At 31.4% G+C, this 22,617-nt stretch overlaps 1 protein-coding gene across 3 annotated transcripts in view; it reads right to left on the bottom strand.

The window, feature by feature from the left end:
• Positions 1–22,617, bottom strand: part of LOC129944092 (frequenin-1) — a 303,407-nt gene that overhangs the window by 232,599 nt on the left and 48,191 nt on the right. The window contains exon 1 of one of the 3 annotated variants that reach the window (XM_056053278.1): positions 4,219–4,522. The exons of 1 other annotated variant lie outside the window; for it this stretch is intronic. The gene's annotated coding sequence lies outside the window, so the exon portion shown is untranslated. One more of the 3 variants, XM_056053280.1, reaches the window with a different exon arrangement.

Below are 22,617 nucleotides of genomic sequence, written 5' to 3' on the forward strand. Positions count from 1 at the left end.
ACGTAAGGACGTACGAACGTACGTACACACGCACGCACAGACATCTTTCTAAAAATCTTTTATTTCGACTCTAGGGACCTTGAAACGTCGAGAAATGTCAAAATTTTCAATTTGACATATCGGACCCATTACAATATGGGAAGATAATAAAATGAAATTTTGCCAAATTTTCAAGAAACTCAAAACTCATGGTCATTGGTAAACCAATGGCCATTTTGAAAAAGTCTAAAGTAAAATTTGGGGTAATTTATTGTGGTTTTGGGCAATTGTAATCACAACAATTTTAAATTTTGGAAATCAGTCAAGACTTAATTTGTAAACATATACATAGCTCAAAACTCGCACAATATTCTTAACATACTAGTAGATTTTATTAAGTTGTGGTTTTATCTCAGAAAATGCTAATTGTGGAACAAACTAAAAACTGTAGCAATCCAATTTTCCAATTTAATAAATCTGAATTAAGCGGACAAACATACGAAAATTAAATTTGTTTGATACCCCATAAAGTATTTTTTTAAAATTTTGTCAGGACACAGGGAGTTATTAAAATGTTTGTTGTACAAGAATTTTTATTTTTAGAAAGCTAGAATTTCTGGAAAAAAAAACTTAAAGTTTCACTATTTTGAAAATTTGAGGGGTTTGCCTTATTTTTACAGAATATTGAATACTTAAAACACTTGTTCAGCTACAAAGTTGGGGTTAAAAGGTTTCATTAACTTTGAAATGATTAAAAAATAATGCAAACAAACGTTTTTTAAGTCAGCACTTGAGTATTTCAAAAAAACCATAAAATTGTGGTTTACGCATTAAGTTTTGTTATTAAAAACTACAGTTTCTAACAAAAACTTGTTTTTGAATACCTCTTCGTTGGCTGTAATGAAAAGGTAGTGCACTTTCAAAACTTAAAAGAAGAATGAATAACCAGCAATAAAAACTTTTAAACTAATGTTACCAAAAGAAATTATAATTTAAAATGCTATAATATTCAATATTATAAAATTTTCGTTATCGAATATTCAGTCTTATTTTCGTGGAATTTAACGATTTTTTTTTGTGATTAGAAATCATTTGCAGTACTACAACTTTGGGTATGGATCAAACTTAATTCCGTTTTTTATTATTTTCCAAAATCTCCATCAAAATAAGTAACAGTAGGTTTCTTACCACGGACATTAGGGGATAAGGGATATGTTATTATTCATTCATTACAAATTATACCAGCTTTTATTCAAGACTTTAAAGAACCCATTAAATACTGCTTAGAATATGGAAGTGAAATAAACATCATGCAACGCAAATTTGACTGATGACTTTTACATACAAACATCATTGAAAATGGTTTTTCATTCACATTTTGGTAAGTAATTCATTTTTTTCTGAGGATGACGTTTGTCAAAACTTAAAGTCATGAGTTTATGATTGATGATGTGTGCCATTACATTCATACAGTGTACACAAAAGCTTCTCAATTCCATTAATCGTAAACATTTAAAGCAATGTGTACATAATATTGTACAGTATATCAATCAGGATTTTTGAGAAAGAGGGTTGATCCAACAATGACGTTATGGAATTTTGGGATTTCATCTAAAATTGTTCTCTTAATATTTAAGAATTTCAACTTAAGTTTTTAAAAATCAAGAAAAAGAAAGAGAAACAACATTTTCGCCTATAATTTTTCCAAAACAAAACTACTATTAAAAACCTTAAGTATAATTCTACCCAAAATGTTGTTTTTGATATATCGTAAAGTTTTATAAATCACAGGAAAGTTTTATTAACGATAACCTTATATAAGTAATGGAAAAGGATAGAAAAATAGCAACTGATAGATTAATTAAAAAAATAAAAACTGGAAAATTGTTATTTGAGTGAACTGATTTATGGAATTCAAAATGTTAGAGTTTTAGAAAAATGAACATCCTTTGTTTGGTTTAATTTTCCGAATAATTCTAAAGAAAAATACCTTTGAATTTAATTGTTTAGAAAAAAAGCATCAACTGGAAGTTTTAAGGACAATGATGGAATGACATCGCAATCTTCTTCTTACTTCTAGTTTACAAAAGTAAACTTTTCTTGAAAAACTACAAAATGTGATTGCAAAATTTTACAAACTCTATGCTTTTCCTGAATCGTGTATCGTTATAGTTTTTGGCATTTTACTTGTCAAAAGTGACGACTGCCCAGATATTTAATTTTTTTTTTTTCTTAAAGCTTCAAATTCCTTCAACGCCCTTATTATCTTACGTTAGAATTTTATAAGTACTACCAAAATTTGGTTCCAATAAAAATATCCTGAACCAACAGCAATTATTAACATTTCCTTGTTCACACAAAAAATAAAGTGCCCATAAGGCATACGTGCCTCACTTTCTCCTATCATATTAACCCTGTATCTACTTTGAGATGCATCTTTCCTGTGTGTAAACAATAACCCCCACAATATTCTCATTTAGAAAATAGTAAATCCAAACTTAAAGGAACAAAAATAAAATAAGACATTAAGAAAACAACAATAATAATAAAAATAAAAGATAAAAACGAGAAGAAAAAAAACAACGAATTTAAAAGCAAGTAATATACCATAAATGAGGATGAAATTAAAATCAACCCCCCTACAAAACAACCGCAAACGTAGTTAAATAGGCATATGGACCAAAACAATGGCTCTATGAAGATACCTAGTTCATATGAAGGAAAGATAAAGCCCCTTTACTTTTCCTTTCCCAGCCTCAACCCACTCGCACTTTCTACATTCCAAGGATAATATGTGTTTTGCAAATGAATATGAGCCTATTACTAGACAAATACAAAAACAAAATACTAAACAAAAATATCAGCAGCAAGAAAATCCAACTGAGCAAAACAAAATAATAACCATAAGGACGACAGCATTCATAAAACCAGGATACTACATCAACGATGAAAAACAAAAACATTTTTCTTCTTAAAACAACAACAACAGCACCACCATCACCTCTCCTACACCTCCCTACAACCATATTTATATATACAAGGATCAGAATCAGACGATAATGTGCCTATCAGCCAAGCAGCAAAAATTCCGGCTCCTGAAATCGAGTCGAGTAGATTCGAGTCGAGCCAAACCGAAGCGAAGGATTTTTAAGGACCAAAGTCAAGAAAAAAACATAAACTTTCTCTTCGACTATTTACCCCCTCGTCGTTGTCGCTGCTCTATATATTCCACTCAAATGCCCTTCAATAACGCGCTGTACTCGCAACTCAGAGATTTTTGTATGTAAAACGCAGAAAATTACGTAACACCCCCGAAAAAAATAAAGAAAGAAAAACGGGAAAGGACGAAAAAACACACGAAATAAACAGAGGAACAAAGTCTATGGCAAAGTTGGCTTGGAGCTGGCATACTCTGCGACTTGTAGTCCTTTTTTCTCGCTCATATAATATCCTTTTGCTCTCGTACATCGTTCATCGTCGTCGTCGTCCTCGTCATCCTCATTGTCGTCGTCGTCCTCGTCGTCGTCGTGAGATGATATAACAGTGTTTTGCCTTTCGGTAAGTTTTCCTATTGCCTCTTTTTTTTTTTTTATTTTGTGTTCCTGCTCCTAGAGTTCACGGTACAAAATAAAATGTGTGGGAGGGTGGTTGGTTAGGTTAGCTGGTGAAGATGCGGGTATATGTGTATGCCACAGGATATAAAGAAAAATCAAATAGGGAGAAAGAAAGTGGCGTCATGGTGGCTGACTTTTAATAAAATGGCACTACACATTGTATAAGGATCCATTTCCTTTTTGCAAATATGCAGATAATAATAACCAAGAATTGATAAATTATCTTGTCATACGAAACTATAAAGGATATACAAAAGTATCCTTGGTTTGTATAAAATGTTTGTGTTAAAAGGTATTTATTGCCTAAGGATCATCCATCATGTTTTCAATAGAAAACCACATTCACACAAAAAAGAAATAGAAACACACACAACCACTTTACGTCACATAACCTCTACTTGTTACCCAAAAAGTTTCCACATGCATCAAAAGGCAACCAGTATATCCTTCAAAAATGTCCTTTTTTCTTATTATTGATGTGTTCATTCTGCTGTAATAGCCAAGATGAAAAGCAATATTCCATTTTGTAACAACAACATACGAAATTTTATTAATTTTGTAGAATGTGAGACAACCGGCAAAAGGACGAAAAATCACATTAATATTTTATTTCTCATTGCATTACCATTAATTTCAAAGATATAACTCCTTAATCATCACTGTCAACACCAACTTGAACACTCGTTAGCACACTTTAAACTTAATACACCGAATTTTGTATATTTTTGAAAATATTTAGATTAGGTATTTTTTTAATAATTAATTTTTTTTTTATTTTTTTATATATTTTTAAATAGAAAAAGAAAAATCCTTTGAAGGACAGACCACCGAAGACACAGCAACAAAAAAACGTTCAAAAAAGAGAGGAAACGATGTGTATTATTTGGGGAGCACGTTGCTGTGCATAACACACGACTTCACAACTAATACTGAAGAGCTTTTCTGCGCCTGACGCCAAGTCCTGTTCGCTGGCAATGGCACTGGCACTATCACCTCACTGTTCGCATTGTATCCTTGAGGTGGAGACCGGGTAAAAGTACAAACAACAAACCAAAAAGAATCAAGGAGCACATTCTGAGAGCTGGGGAAAAATTTGAAACAGTGTGTGATAAGAATGTGAAAGCTTTTCTCAAAACTCTCGCCCCCAACAAAATTGCTCTCTTTCTCTCTCTATCTCTCAGTCTCCGGTTTTTGGTCGTAGGTTCTCTCAATGGCAGCAGGTCCTTTTCTGGTGGTTTGGTGTTAGCGTGAGCTGTTCGGTGCTTGTCTTACGTAAAAATATTCGTTTCATAACACCTTGGACCTTTCTACCTTTATCATTTTCTTTTGCATTCTCTCTCGCTCTCTCTCTCTATCTCTTCTTCTGTCTTGTAAGGATTTTCAAAAAAGGATTTTAATAATTCTAGGGGAGCTAGGAATATCCCTAAAAATGAGGCAACTGTATTTGAGAATACCTTTTCAAAAGAGAACACAACATCAATTTTTCTACACAATGTTGACTTTATGTTTAAGCCCGTTTAATGATTGCTAAGGATTCGAGGGTTTGGGTTGATATGACGAAGATAAACTGGGAGTCCTGTACACCTTTCGGTACAGTTAATATGATACAGAGAAAAGAGTGTGTGCGGGGGCCAAAATGAACCACAATCCTTCGACTTATCAATGAATATGAGTAAAACATTGAGAGATGTTATACCTTCTCTGTACATCAGGGCCATACTGTGCTAATGGGGCCGCCTTCCCACCCCAACAACACAACCAAAAAAAAAAGGTCGGAAGGTGAGAATACATTTGTTGGAGAGTTATTTTTGGATACCTGCGTATATATTTTTGGAAAGCAAGTTTCATAGGATTAAGGGCTGATTTTTTTGTCGAAGCTGACAGTCTTTCTTTTTCTTTTTCGTTTCAATAATGGGGGATGACTTTTTAACATACCTTTACCTTACCTAGATATACCTATTGAGCTTGGATGAGCTTGGGATTTTGGTTTTGACTGCTGGAGATAAATGATTCATTACATTCATATAAAATCAGGTGAGTGAGTACACGTGTACTTTTAAACTTATGATAGGTTTATTGTAACTTGTCACCTTTTCATACTTTCATACTTTTAAGAATGTTTTGGCATGATTGTGGTGTTCAAAGAGTGATTTTATCATCATCCCTATTTGTTGTATTTTTTATGACTTTGACAAAAGACAATTACATTACAAAAAAAAAAGAAATCCATTCTTTTCTTCCCTGATTGGGTTACACAATGCTTTAAAGGATATTTTTAATGAAGGTCGTTTTGTTTTTTATAGATATAATTTTATACGTCAGTATTACGAGTTAAAACTTTTTTATCTGATGAGTTCTGTATTTTTCCTGCTCGAAGGACCATTTTCATGAGAATTTTAATTAGTTAGTTATGCAGCACAGTCTTCATAATTATGAGGGATGCTCTTTCGTTTAATTTTAACTCATTTTGATTTAGTTTTGAAGTCATTATTTGTGGAAAGAGGGAGGATAGAGATTTTTGTTTTATAAACTTATGTTTTCACATTTTTCTTTAATATTTCTTTTTTATGAGTTTTGGGATACATGGTTTTTAGTTTATTCCATGATTTGTAATAATTCTGAAACTGCATAAGCTGTGATTCATTTCTTATTCGTGATGCACATTTCATTTCGTGATCTTATTTCATTTAATGTTTTTGGACAACAATTACATTTCTTATAAATTCCACAAAAGAATATATTATTCAATCGATCATATAACAATTTTGCACACATAGGGATGTCCAAAAAATAATAACCTTTTGCCATTCATCTACTTTCAATTCACACATTAGTCTTTAAGCTATTGCTAGTTTTGTTACCAATCTTTTGTACATTAAAAGCAATAATTTTCGAGCACAGATAGTAACTTTAATACAGTTACCAAACGTTTTTACCGCCATCTACAGGACCCGCCAAAAAGTTCTCCCATATTTTTAAAGGCAATGACAAATAAATAAAGAATTTAACAGAAACATTTTATTGAATTTTTTAAATTAAATACTATGCCATTTTACATTAAATATTGTCCTCTATTATTAATATATTTACGAAGCCTTTACCGTAATTTTTCCATTGCTGTCGAGTCATTTGTGGTGTAATGGCTGCCACTTCCTGAGTGATTGCCTCCTTAAGTGCTTCCAAAGATGTTGGGCGATGAGTGTAGACTTGGACCTTTAAATGTCCCCACAAAAAAAAATCACAAGTTAATAAATCGGGGGACCTTGGTGGCCAGGTAATGTCTTCTCGTAAAGAAAGAAGATACCCTGGAAACATCTCTCTCAAAATGGTTAGTGAACGCCGTGAAGTTTGTGCTGTGGCTCCATTTTGTTGGAACCTGACTTCTTTGTGGTTTCTAGTAAACTGATTTAAGCTTGGTTGGAAGAAGATCTCAATCATGTGACAGTAGTGGAAATTTTGTTTATTCACAGTACCCGATAAATGGAAACGAAATTGAAACAGCACCAAAGGGAATGTTTTGAAAAATGTCTTCAAAAACAGCTCTGCGAGTTTCAAAATCCCTCTCAATTAATTCTTGCGCGATTATGATTTTGTAGGGATGCAAATGAAGATGTGTTTTCAAAATTCGTCTTACACTCCTATCAGACAATCCAAGGGCATCTGCATGTTTAAGTGCAGAACGCTTCGGAGATTGGTGGATAGACGCACTTACACGTGCCACATTATCCGGCGTTGTTGCGGTTAAAGGTCGGCCAGACGATTTTCTCTTTAGCGCAGAACCCGTTGCTCGTACGGCATGTAGACCTCTATCTTTCTATAGCCAGAATACCATTTTATCTATAAATAGCTTTAAATATAAACGAGATTTTTTTGCCGGACACTGTACTTCTACTAAGTGTTTGATGGACAAGCTTAGGCCATCCCTTCATTCTTTAGTTTCCTTTAAGGGACAAGGAGCTTCTCTCTGATTATTCTATGGTTTGCTGCCAAGGGTACAAAGTAATTAAGCCTTGTTTTATTCCACCATCTACTTTTTCCAAGCGTAAGACGGCTTGGGCTGACCGATTATTCCCTGGTTTTAAAGAAAATTAAATTGGTTAAAAATTGGAAATTGAAAACTCCTAATAACAAGTTTCTTGTTCTTTGGGAACGACCCTGTACACCAATGATAAGTGTACCTCAGCACACAAAATGACACATTTTTCCCTGTCTTTAATTTTACTTCTTCGACAAACCATTATTGTATTTAAGCCAATGATAAAAATTAGTTTTTAATAAAGCCTTTAAAATCAGAAAAAGGCGAATACAGGACTTCTTCAAATATTTCCAGTAACATTATTAGAATTCTTTTTAAGGAATTAAAATTCAAAACAAAGAGTTTTTCCTTAAGGGGAGTAATTTCGGTGTCATTCTGGAAGCTATCATCTTTTAACATTTAAAGGTGAACATTTTGTGGATCACTTTTCAGGTGGACACATTTTAAATGAGCTCAAAAATTAAGGGATTTTAAAATAAAAATACATATTTCTTGATTTTTATTCGTTCTTTGGAATAAGACATTGAACTTTAAATAATGAACCGTATTTCGCAACAAAAAAAACAAAGGCTTAATGGCTGAATCACAAACACGCTTCACCTGACGTTTACGAGTTCAGCCATAGGAATTCAATACATACTATCACAATGGAGCTTTGACCTCACGTTTAGTTTGACAATCGTAAGGAAAAGAACGTAATGTAAGCTAAAGTGACTCCAAACGGAAGCTTTAGTTCAATTATCAGAACATTTGCTTTGTCTGACAGCTCAACAGCTGTAACAAAAAAGTCAACAAACAAAATATTTGCTCTTTGGAGGGATGAAATAATAGAAATGTCATTTTAAGCAACCTCAAAGCAGGCCCACCGTAACGCTGACGAAGCCGAAACTGAAGCGTGTCTCTGATTCAGTCATAAAGGCCTTAAGAAGCAGTCATCAGTAATAAATATTTAAACTGATATGATCCTTAAAACGCGTCAAAGTTATCCAGATTTCCATCGAAAAACATTTTCATTGATAAAGTTCTTATAATGTTAGTTGAAATTTTCCTGGAAAAGATATAATACTGCAATCCCAGCCATGTTGGTCATTTAGCTGATCACTTTTATTGTTAAGTGCATACCACTTATTGGGAAATCCTTTATTTATGAAAATATCACAAAACAGTTTATTAATGTTCTTCTTAAAATATCTCTTCATATTTTATATCACATACATACATGTTTGCAGAAGTTATAAAGTAAAAACAAAAACATAACTTATTATTATACCAAAAACCATAACAATTTGTACACCAACAAAACTGTTAGAGTGTTTCACCCATCAGACAACCATAAATATTAATCACATTACTATATTATTTGTAAAGAAGAAGAATTTTTCAAAAACAAACGATGGTATTAAAGCTTTTTGTTCCATTAGTACTGATGATAGCAAAAATTCTAAGTCATCTTTCTTCTTAAATTTGTCCAAAAAGTATAAATGAACTGACAGTAAGGAGAAATTATGGTACAACTGTGAGAGAGTAGTTTTAATGGATGTACACTCTCAAAGTGGTACAAAATGAGTTTATTTTTATTCCTTTTGTTTGTGTTGTGATAAAGGTATCACAGGTCAAGTTATGTATTCATAAAAAAATAGGACTTAGGTAAATTGTCCTTTCCTATTTTTGTCTATTCAATAACAAAAAATAAACGTCAGGTTAAGTAAATGGGATGTCGAGTGATTTATCAATCGGTTCGCTTCGATCAATCTAGATCCCTTAGTCAAACATCCAGTTACCCATTTCGAGATAAAAGTTGATGCTACTCGTGATAGTAGTCCAATACCAACGAAGCTATTTTGTAGAACAAAATTTCTAAGAGACTGAATATTGCTCAACAAACTGTGGCATGGAATTTGACCAAAATATTGTGAGATCGAAACTACCAGCAGGAAAAAACACTCAGGGACAATGGCGGATCCAGGGGGGGGGTCGTAGGGTCATGACCCCCCCTGGGAGATAATTTGTTTGCTTTTTCGTAGTAATTCCCTTCCATTTAAAACTAATTGTATTGTGTTAATGCATATGACCCCTATTATATTTTGAATTATTTATTTTTTTATATGAAAACAATATTTGTATTTTACTTCCTTAAACTTTGTTGCTAAAAGTACTACTTTTAGCTGAGGACTGGGCCAAGAAAATAATATGAATCGGAAATTCAGCATAATTCATCAATTTTCGACCAATTGGCGATCGAGGGGGGGTCATATGAGCCATAAATATTATACAGTTAAGTTGTTGAGTTAACGACATTCACCAAAAAGTGGTTTGCTGTCCAAAACAACTAAAATTTTTGTTTTCACTCAATTTAAAATTTGAAAAAAAAATAAGTTATGCTTTTAATTATTTTCATAAAAATTGTTTTTAAGAAAAAGAGCAAATATTCAGGTCCTTAAAAAGAAACCTTGAATAAGAGATCATAAATTTTATATCAAATATGACATTACGACGGTAGAGAAATCGAAAAAAGTGGGTACCCGGATTCAATCCATCTGTTTTTCTTTCCTGGCTCATACAGTCCAAACAATTGTGTTGATTGAAATTATAAGGTTTTCAGTCCATTAGCGTAAGGCGTTTTTTTCATGTTATTAAAAAGAAAAATTACAGCAGTCTCCATACCTACAAATTTGTTGGTTAAAACATGTGGTTTTTCTCAAACTTTCTCTAAATTTTGTGTTCTTAATTTGGCTTTTTTCTACAAGAAAACCGTATTTCGGTATTGCTCCATAAGAGGACGCCTCAAAAACCTTTATTTTGTTTTTAAGTTTTCTCAAGAGCTAATGGACCGATTTGAATCATCTTTTCTTTCTGTGCAAGCTCTTTTTGATGATTAAATGATAAAATTGATGATGATTTTGTATGATCAAAAATGTTTTTTTTTCAGTTTTAAAAAAATATTAATTTTGTTTACAAAACTCGATATCTCAGAAAGAGGTCAACATTTGTTGACGAAATTTAAATGTAAAATGTACATATATTTATAAGCTCTTTATTTAGTGCTTACCAAAAATATTTTGAGGCCAAAATTTCAAATTTAAAATGATTTTCACAAAAAAAGGTAATCCAGATTTTTTGACAAATAAAATGGTATTTAAATTTTTGAGAAAAACTTATTTTGCAGGTACATTTTTGAATATTAAAATATAGTTAATATTTTTAAACAGACTCTTTGAAAAAAAATTTCTAGCGACCCTGTCGTGCATTTTATTTATATCAAAATTGGTTTTCTGTTGAATACAAAGGATCTTTACAAATTAAATGAATCTACTTTTGAAGTGAATTTGCTTTGGATGCTCCAGAACTAATATTTAAATACAAATTTCAGTAATATAAATGCCCCAAAAACAGCAAATGTGACACTTTTGATAAACTAATGACTAATTGAAAATAATAAACGGGTCATAGCTTTGAATCTCTTGAGATTTAAAGTAAAAAGAGATTCTGAAACGTGTAGTTTGTGATTTAATATAATTTTTTAGAGAAATTATTTGCTTAAAAGCACCTATTTCCTTAAATTCAAGAACCAAACATTTTTCTCTCTTAAATTTTTAAATTTTGTGGACTCCTTTAAGATCGACGAGTAAGCAGACTGATAGCGATAGTAATTATAGATTCCTGAAAATTGAAAAAACTTCTGAAAAAAAGCCCGACATTTCTTTCAGTCAGATCCTCTCTCATTTTCTGGATTTTTTGATTTTTTTAGCGTTCTTAGCATAAATAGAAATGGATACAAGAAAAGTATATTTTTCTTACATTTCTGTGTGAATTGCAGCAAAAACCCTCTAAACTATTGTGTTTTAGCTCTTAAATATGTCATATTAAGAAAACTTTTGGAATCTAGGAATGCTTTCATATGTAGGGAGTCATCCAAATTAAAAAGTTAGACTATACCAAGCTGGACAACAATGGTCTAAAATAATTTGATAACTAAAGTTGTCATTTTAGCAATTGAAATGTGTAAAGGTTAGGTTAATATACTCGTACACAATATGTTATTAACTTCCCATAGGAAGTTATTGTAATGGGTCCGATTTGTCAAATTGAAAATTTTGACATTTCTCGACGTTTCAAGGTCCCTAGAGTCGAAATAAAAGATTTTTAGAAAGATGTCTGTGCGACGTACGTTCGTACGTTCGCAACGTTTTTTTCGTCGTACATAGCTCAAGAACCAGAAGAGATATCGACTTCAAATAAATATTGTTATACAGATAATAAGGCAGAAAAATGCAGAAAGCGCTCTCAAGAAAATTGCGTAGGTGGTTTTTTTACCATAGCAGTTTGAAAAAAAGGTGAAAATTTTGGTTAACCCTAAATATCTTACGAACCAAAAACAGTAGAGACTTGAATAAAATTTTATATTATATATTGTAACGTGATACCAAAACAATATATTTTTTGAAAAAAATCAATATAACGATTTTTTTTATAAATTAATAAAACTGAAAAAAAAAATTTGTCACCTCCAAAATTTTACGTTTGAAATATGATTTCATCTCCAAAACAATTTTGTGCAACGAAGAATAATGTTTTTGACATCTCATAAAATTTTGAGAAAAATCAAATTGACAGTTTTTTTTATAAAAAATAAAAATCTGAAAAAAAGTGTATAAAAGTTCGTAAAAATTGAATATCGATTCAAATATCTTTTCAAAAACTTGAAATTAAGGCTTCAAGCTTATTTTATCTTATAAGAATTATTGTTTTCAACATTTTTAAAAATGTTGAGAAAAATCGAATTAACAGTTTTTTTTACAAAAAATAAAAACTTAAAAAAAAATGTATAAAAGTTGGTAAAAATTGATTTTCGACTCAAATATCTTTTCAAAACTTTGAGATATTATCTTAAATTTACTTTTATCTTTCAAAACATCTTGTTGTTAACATTTAGTTAAAGTTTGAAAAAAATCGAATTGACAGTTTTTTTTACAAAAAAATAAAAACCGAAAAAAAAATAACAAAAGTTGGTAAAAAATGATTTTTGACTCAAATATCTTTTCAAAACTTTGAGATAATAGCTTCTTACTAATTTTTTCTTATAATAAGTATTGTTTTCAACATTAGGACAAATTTTGAGAAAAATCGAATTGACAGTTTTTTTTACAAAAATGAAAACCTACAAAAAAATGTATAAAAGTTGGTAAAAATTGATTTTCGACTCAAATATCTTTTCAAAAATTAAAAATATTGGCTTTAAACTTATTTTATTTCACAGAAAATTATGTTTTTGATATTCAGTAATTTTTATATAAAAATCCAACAGTCCGTTTTTTCATAAGAAATAAAAAATATAGTACGCAAATTTGGTAAAAATTGATACGAGTACATATAGACAAACTTTTAAGCAAGACAAATCGACACACGGGATGGGAAGTTATCAGTGTGGGTTGCATCCCAGCCTCTTTTTTAAATTTTGTTATCCTCCTTTACTAAACATTAAAAAAAAAACATTTTTAAGCAGTGAGAAAAATTCATCTAAGTGTGTGACCCCATCCTGATGAAAAGTCTGGATCCGCCCTTGCTCAGGGAGCCCAAAAAGAATGACCCCAGTGGAAGATCGGTTCAGAACTTCTGTGTCACGCTAAAAGTAAAGTAATTTTGTCAATCTCAGTGAGAAAAGGTTCGTGAAAACTTCACTTAGATCGCTGAAGCCGGTACTGAAGCCGGATGTTATAAAAAGAGTGAAAGAAAAACTATTGTTCTAAGCTCAGAAGCACCTAAATTGGATTTAAAACATGTGAAACAATGTCATCATTTTGGAAGAATTAAAGTTAAAGCACCATGTTGGAGATGGGAGGATCCTTGCTCGAGGAGAACCTAAAGAAAGGCTAAGCTCTGATTGTATTTAGCGAATGCCCTCAAAAATATATTTGGTTTATAATTAAATTTGCACCAATAAAGTCTTTTTCTTTAATCCTTAAAAATGTTTCAGATACATAAAAAAACTAACTTTTCGGTAAAATCACTTTTTACGTGACCAATTTAGAAAAATCACAAAATTTTTATTGTATCATAAAACGATTTGAAGCACATAATAAAACCAAACCTCATTAAAAAATATTTTCACATCAAATTTGACAAAATTCAACAAAAAATCGTAAGAAAAGTTTTACCAACATTTTTTTTAAAAGCACTTTATCTGTCTCCATCTTCCAGCCACTTAGATGCTTAGATAAAGAGAGAATGTTTCGTATAAAGTCTTCGAGTTCTTCAATGTAACTGAAGAAGTATTTATAAAGAATTTGTGAGACACCATTCTGGACAGTGGCATCAAAAGCTGGTAGTGTCCTCGTGATCTTCTTAATCGTTACACATTTTGTCGTTAAAAAGACACATTTTCTTCATATCGTATTGCAACAGGCTGTGACCAGTTTGGGTGAAAATTTCCTGGTCGCAGGTTTCTTTTCCATCGTTTATGCGTTTCTTGGAGTACTTTGTTACCAACGATCCGTTCTTATTCACATTAATAAATACACCTACCCCAGAATCCGTTTTAGAGCCGTCAGTGTATTTAAATGTAGTCGACTTATGTTTGTGTGGTACAATGTTCACCTATTCATGTGCATGACGAAAGATACTTGTGAAGGGTTTATTGACGTTCAGACATGGTATCATGAAGTTGTTCCCTTAGCATTCCCGTCAAATACTTGCATTTAATTGTTGCATGTTCCTTGAAAATATAGGCCCAGTGGTAAGTAATTGAGTATTGCTTTCAATCCTGCAGTTGGAGTGGTTCTCATAAACATGCCAATCTTTGTGAATTTGTAAGTATTTTAAGATTTCTATCTTTTTCCAGAGCATTCCACCATACTACAAGTATTTTTTTTTTTTTACACTTCACAATTTCAGAAAGTAGTAAGCTTATAGCAAGCGTCCAACAACGATCAGAGGCTCATCATAAGTGCATGTGTTAGTTGGTAGTAAAAAATAATACAATTATAGCCTAACACACGCACAAAATACAAAACAAAATGAACATTTAACTATTACAGAACAACAAATAAAATGAGAACGTTTAAGATAGTGGAGCACTGGTTCTAAACAATGATTTTAATCCCACCTTATTTAAATTTAAATCTATCGATGAACAGTTTAAGTTATATAAAATGCTCATTCGACTTAAAGCTTCATTCTTGCCATAGTTAGTTCTATGGAAGTCAATATGTATAAAATCAAATGTGCGCAGGTGATGAGTTCCGCCCGGTAATCCAAATGTACACAAGATAGCAAATAAGGTGCATCAATTTCACCATTAATGAGATGATGAAAAATACTAAGTCATTATTAACACGGCTTTGATGGAGAGATTGCATTTGAAGAAGTAGAATACGATGTTCATAGGGAGGCAGATCATAGGGATCTTCCCAAGGAAAACCTTTTAGGGCAAAGCGAATGAAATTATGTTGAATTGATTCAATACGTTTTCTATGAATTTCGTAATAGGGAGTCCATACCTGCGAAGCATATTCAAGATGAGGACGAACATGGCAATTATACAAAGAAAGGGTAACATAGGGATCATTGAACTCCTTTGCCCAGCGTTTTTTAAAACCAAGCATAAAACTTGCCTTATTAACAATAAAATTAATGTGATGTGTAAACTCTAAGATTGAACAAAAATGTACACCTAAATCTTTTAATGTGGAGACACGACAGAGTTTTTGCTGTGATATATAGTAGTCAAATACGTTACTGATTAGTTTTTTAGTGAATGTTATAGTCTGCCATTTTAAAGGGTTGAGTAAAAGGCTATTTTTACCACACCAAAATGTGAAACTATCAATGTCGGTTTGTAAAAGAATACGATCCTGGTTGGACTTTATTATTTTGAAAATCTTCATATGGTCAGCAAAAATGAGAAGTTCACTTGAGCGTAGACATGACGATACATCGTTAATAGACAGGATGAACAGAAAAGGGCCAAGATGGCTTCCCTGGGGAACACCAGATTGAGCAACAAAAGGTTCAGAATGACGATTTCTAAATTTTACCTCGTAGGATCTGTTTTCAAGGTATGACTTAATCCAAGCTAAGAAAAATGGTGGAAAACCAAGAGCCTTAAGTTTAAATAAAATAATTCCGTGGCTAAGTTGGTCAAAAGCTTTAGAAAAATCAGTGTATACACAGTCAACTTCATAACCTTGTTCTAAAGCGTTTGAACATATGTTTGAGAATGTGAGGAGATTAGTAACGGATCTTTTTTTCACAAAACCATGTTGCTGTTCGCAAATAATATATTTACTAAAATATGCTACGCTTTCACAAAAAACTTGTTCAAATACTTTAGGAATGCAAGAAAGCTTTGCAATGGGCCCGTAGTTGCATATAATCGACTTGTTACCTTTCTTGAAAATTGGTGTTAGAAATGACTTCTTCCATATACTGGAAAATTTGCCTGTTTTTAGAGAAAGTTTGAATAAAAACGTAAGGGGTTCAACTAAAGCATTACTACACTTTTTTAGTACTATCGGGGGAATACCATCAGGACCGGCTGAGCAGTCATCATTCAACGCAGATAAAAGATCAAGGACCGTACTCTGTAGCACAGGTATGTGACTACAGCTAGTTTGCGAAAAAATGTGAAGATTTTGAAAATATACTTCATCAACTTCTTGAGGGCTATTAACAAATGACTCACGGAAATTCGATGCGAAAGCGTTACAGATATCAAAAGTTTTATCTAACAAAAGGTTCTTGTAAGTGAAGTTAACTGGAAAGCCATCTGATTTTTTCTTTGAGTTTACAAAAGTGAGCACTATCCTGGCTATTATATTTACAGTGTACACACACAATATAATTTAAGGATTAGGTCCCTAGTTTTTACTGAAGATCCTGTAACATGAGTTAAATGGTCTAACTTTTTTTGGAGTCCAGTTCAGATTTTTATCCAAGATAACTCCTATTTATTTAACTTGGTCTAAAAGTTTGAGTAGGGTTCCATCGATACTGGGAATTTCATTGTCTAGAATTTTTTTAATATTTTTAAAAAGTACTGTGTCTATTTTATGGTGAGGTTAATTGTTAAGCCATTGCTCTTTGTCTAGGTGCAGATCCTAGTTAAGGCTTGGTTCAGCTGTTCACTTACAGTGTAGAGTAGAGCTAGGTTCTACTTTGACTTCGCTAAATTCAAGATTGCATTCATGACAAAAATCCAGAATTTTAAGGAATGTGGGATGAGAATTCCGCGAACAGTCTGTATTCTATCCATTAAACCCACCTCAGCAAAATAAAATAAAACCGAACCTTCTTTGATCTCAGAAAAGTAATTACCAACAAATGCAATACTTCTTATGAATTTATATATAATTAAGAACAACTCCATGCGACCTTGAGCTGCACTTTACTTTTACCTTTTTGCCAATGTGTTTATTTTGTGTATTCTTTTAAATTAAAACACCGGATGTGTACACAATAAAGTTTTTTACCTCATGGAAAATGGCTATTTTATATAGAACCACCGGGCGTATGAGTAATATTTTTGTTTGTTTTAGTTTCAACGATTTCTAGGGGTGAGCATTTTCGTGTTTGTTGTCTATGCTAAAGTTTTGTACATATGTGGGCTAATGTATATCAAGTGAATATATTTTCCGCTTAGAGAGCTAAATTATTTTATTATAAAATATACAAGCTTAGGATGTTGAATCTTGAGAGAACCGTGCTGTAGAACATAAAGTGATGAAAATTATTTACTTCTTAAATCAGAAATTATCGCAAAATGTTTAAATTATTAATAAATAATAATTAATGAAATGTATGTGATGCATTTTTTAATGTTTTCTAACAATTTGCTACTTTTGTAGTTAAAATTAATAATAAATTCTGCGTTTAAATTCAAAGTCACATACTTTTCCTGTTGTTTGCTTCCCCCATCGCCGCGGCCGCATGTCGTCGGTATCGTATAGCAACTATTTTATGCAAATGAAAGACATTCTCATTAAGGATCCTACTAGAATGAAAAAACTGCAAAAATGGTGGCAACTATAATCCTTCAAATTATTTCCGCCATTATTAGCAAGAGAATAGCGAAATAGTACAAGAGTGTGAATTGCTTATGAAATGATGACGGGACTAAATACCTAATGTTATGGGTGTTCTCTGGTTGGTCGTGTGCGCTCGTGTGTGACTACTTAATGGCCGATTTAAATACCGGTATGTTCTTTCCGGTTGCATTCAACACTATACAAAACATACTATATTCAGTTAGAATATTGTGTACCGATGCACGTAACTGGGTTTAGTCTGCATAAGCATTCAATTGCAACAAAATATACATATAGATATATACGAGTACTCGTGTATTAGAAGCTTTATAGGAATATAAATTGGGGATGATGGAATTATTGTGATGTGATGAAAAGGAACTTTACCTCTTGGGGTAGAAATAAAACTTGTTCCTATTAGTTGAATGATGAATTTCCGTTTGGAGTGTTAATGTTTTTTTTTCTGCTGCTTCTGCAAAATTTTATATGAAAAGCTTCATTCTGTTCATAATATATTTATTGTTTGTACGTAGGTATATTTTCATTGAAATTTTCTGATGAAACTATTGTGTGTAAACTATGGTTTCTGAAGTTGTGCGGGCGTGAGTTTAAAAATGTATGATGGTTGTTGTAAAGGTCATTAGATTCAAATTGTTTTAAGTGTGTGTTCAAGAGCAATTAATGGTCTTTGTTTTATTTATAGGTTTTATTTTGAGATGATTTTATGTATTTAGTAATATGTGTATATTACTTTCAGAACACATTGTTTATCTATTTTTAAAACATATTTATGTTGGGAGGAATTTTGTTTGATTTTAAACAATAGAAAATCACTGAGCTATTTTTATGTTTTATGTTTACTTTATTTTAAATTTTATTCTTAACTCTTTAATATGAAAATCAGTGAAATTGAATCCCCTTCTTTACTAAAGAAAAATCGTTTTGAAAACCATTTCAATTGGTTAACAGTTTCGTGAATTCATAAATTCAAGAACTCTTGTTTAATTTGGAAAAATGTTGGCAATCGTATTACTGCCACAAAATGTCCACCATCCGAAATGTCCATGTCCATATTAAGTTATGCGGCATTTTTAAATTACCATCATGTTTTTTGATATAGTAGATTGAAACTGAATTTATAGTGGTTTGCAAAATGTTACATCATAATTTTTATATTTTTCAGTGGATAAATGCGGGTTTTCGGAGGTCAGTATATATTAATCTGAAAGGTATTTTGCTGTCAATCTGAATTTATATTGTAAACTGTAGAACTTCAAAACTGAAATCTTTGAATGAGAGTGTTTTTTTTTTCTTGTTATCGTATTGAATAAATCAGTGCACCTAAGGGGTAAGTTGGGGGTTAAGAATATAAATATAATTTTTCTTATTTTAAAAGGAGTATTCATTACACAAAATAGTTTGTCATTTTTTCTGAATCCCACGGCTGACGGGTATTAATATTTAAATGGTTTAATTTTGTTATTAAAAAAGAAGATAGTATGTAAAACACATTGATACCTTCCCATTGGCCACATTGCCCTTAATACTTTTCATTACATCTTCCCATTTGTGTCTCTTGTAAGTTTAAATTCCGACTTATTACTTTTCAAGAACAAAACTATACCAGTTATTCAAAATTGCGCTGAATTGATAAAAAAAATATGATATTTATAGGCAAAATCTGAATCAACATTCAATTGATCTATCGCTATCGTTTGAAAATACAATCGATGAATCAACTTAGTCTATTATTACAACCATAAGAGAGTCAAGGGTCACCTCCTCAGTAAACAGAGGCAGTTTTTACAAGCGCAGCTGGTATGATGATTCTTGTAGAAAAAGAAGAGAAATGTCTTTTAAATGGTTAAAACTCTTTTATTAGGAAAACTAACAACTCAGCCTTGAAATATCTTTATCTGCAGGCGAATAATACTTATAAAAACCTATGACTCTATAAAAAACAACAATTTGTGCAAAAAATAGCTCTTAATATGATTCAATGCAGGGATGCTAAAGAATTCTGGAAAAATGTATGAATTTTAGGTAACCGAAACAGATCGAATGTTTTTCCAATAAGTATCGACATGATGGGCTTATATTTCGAAGAACTTACAAAAGTAGATCCTAACCAATCTTACATATGTCTTGCGTTACCTTTATTTACATTGAAGAATTAGACTCTCCGTTTTCAATGCCAGAACTTAGAAAAAATGAAAAACAATAAGGCCCAGCCGAGTTTTTGAAAAATGCCAGCTCACAATTTAACCGAGTGTTCAACAACGAAGAAATACCAAAGAATTTTAAAGAGTCATCCATTTAAGCGATCTATAAAAAAGGAGATCCTAATCTCCACGAAAACTACAGAGGTATCTCTATTCTCAATTCATTACGAAAACTGTTTACTCAGATTCTATATCTTAGACTTGTACCTTGGGTTGAAACAAACAATAAAATAAGTTCTTTTCAGGCTGGGTTTCGAGCAGCTAACCTCTGTACAGTTGATCAAATGTTTACTCTAACTAATGTAGCTAAACGTTTTTTGGATAAGAATACTAATCTCTATGCTTTTTTTTGTACATTTTAAAGCTGCCTTGATACTATAAACAGAAAACTATTGCTTTTCAAACTGGAAGGTGTTGGATTATCAACAAATTTTTTAAGAATAATTGAGAAACTTATTTCAAATACAACAGCGGTAGTTTCTAATGGTAGAATCTCTTCACAGTAATTTAAGACGGAATTCGGTGTCCCGCAAGGTTGCATTTTGAGTCCTTTGATCTCATAATCGCAATTTCAAAAATGACCGTTTTTGTAGTTAAAAATGTTAAATACTTATGTTTTACAATAACACAAAATTTAAACATACAAATGCCATTAACTGCATTTGGTCAAGTTTTTTTTAATAACAAATGTATCGAACCGATGCGATGGTAAAATTCAAAGTATTTGATGCAACAATTAAAAGTTCATTATGTTATGCTAACGAAGTGTATGGTGACGAAGTATGTGAAGACTTTGAAGTTATCCAGTGATATTTCTTCAAACGTGTATTATGGTCCTTTAAACACACCTTACTATGCAATTTATGTAGAATCTGGACTGCCTCCAATTTTCTTAAAAATCTTTAAGGCAAATGCAGGCTATATTTTCAAAGTTTTAAAGAAATGTGATAATAATCTTCAAATGAAAGTACTCATGATTGCACTTCAGCGTTGTTACACACCGTTCAAAGATTGGCAATAATAAGCTGATAAATATAATACAACATTAAATTTAGCCTTGAATAACTTTGGTTCGTGGAAGGATAAATTCTATGACTGCATCTCAGCAATTGACGAAAAAATATTTCGAAATTCTCTGAACCGTGCTAAAGTGTCCATGTCAAGAACGAAATACAGCAAACTGAATCTTTTTTTGGCGGAAGCTAATTATTTTCGAAAAGAATTCACAGTTAACGAGATGAGTTTAATATTTAAGATCCAAACTGAAATGCTAGATCTAAATTACAGACCTCAAAGGGTTTGATATAAATCATAATTGTAATCTTTGTAACCTTAATCAAATCGAAAACGTTTATCACTTTCTAGCAAGATGTCCAATACTCCAAGAAATTCGACGTTTATACTTTAGGAAAAGTTTTCTTTCTAAAGAAGAGAGTTTCTCAATTCTAAATGGTGAGTGTCGTTGGAAAGTTCTTATCCGGTTTGTTACTGAAGCTATCGCTTACAGAAATACCTATGTTAATCTCTTTTAGAATCAATTCATTATTTTGTTTTAGCTAAACTAAAAGCCCATCTTTAAGTTAATGATGAATCCCTTAATCTTCCATTAATCGATTAATTCATCAATCTTTTAAATTTAAAAAATGTAACTTTTGTATTATATTTATATTAATTTCTATTAGTTTTAATTAGATCTGATTAAAATAAAGTCTTAAACTTTAATAGTATTTTGTTAAAATATGTCGATGTTAACTGGCAACATTATATTTAATGTTGAAATACTCTACACTTTTTCATTTTCAATTTTCTTGCTGTGTTTAAAATTCATAAATGTAAATTTTAATGTAACAATTTTAGATATAATCAGCAGACGACAGATATGCTCATAAATCTTTTATTAAAACTTTTGTACTTTATATGTTGAAAAAATAAGGATGATAAATAATAAATAATAATAATAACAATGATTTATTTATTAAACCCCGAAGAGAAATTTGTAAAAAATTTGTTTTTAATTGTATGGAAGGTTTCAACCAATATTTTGTTAAGATGAATTTAGTTTGACGTCAATACCTTTATTATTCCCAAGATAGTCTAGTAAAAAAATAAATAAATAAATTTTATGAAATGTTGATATTAGTTTTAGTTGACCCGGACACGCGTTGCTGTGGCTACCATTTTGTATAATATTATATTGCAAACTATTTAAGGGGCATAGACATGGGCACCACTATGCTACTTTACATAGCTGTCATTTGTAAAAAAACATGTCGACCTTTATGACTGAACTTCTACTACCGCTAACCCTTATTACAATGAAATTATTATTTATGAACGAAGACGGACGCGGTAAAGCTGGTATAAAAATTAACTGGTTTGGGATTTGAAAATTAAGGACTCTGAATACAATTGTTAAAAATAATTGTACAGTCGATGTGAAGTAAAAATCAATTCAAAAGAATCGAATTTTACATTTATTATTATTTTTATTCAAGTTTGTAATAATTGACTATATTAGAAAGTTCTTTGTAAATAACATCTGAAAATTAAACCTATAAATGAGGTAGGCAGGTCAGATAGTTTAAAATCTTAATATCTTTATTTTTTAGTTTTATTTGTAAATACTTTTTAATTTACATTTAATTTGCATAAATTTCTGTTTAAACTGTCTTTCGCTACCAAAAAAAAGGTTCAACGGTTTTCCTACATGTAAGCATGCAACATATAGCTGTCCATTACAAAAA

This window comes from Eupeodes corollae, chromosome 2 (assembly GCF_945859685.1).
Source record: "Eupeodes corollae chromosome 2, idEupCoro1.1, whole genome shotgun sequence".
Classification (NCBI taxonomy): domain Eukaryota; kingdom Metazoa; phylum Arthropoda; class Insecta; order Diptera; family Syrphidae; genus Eupeodes; species Eupeodes corollae.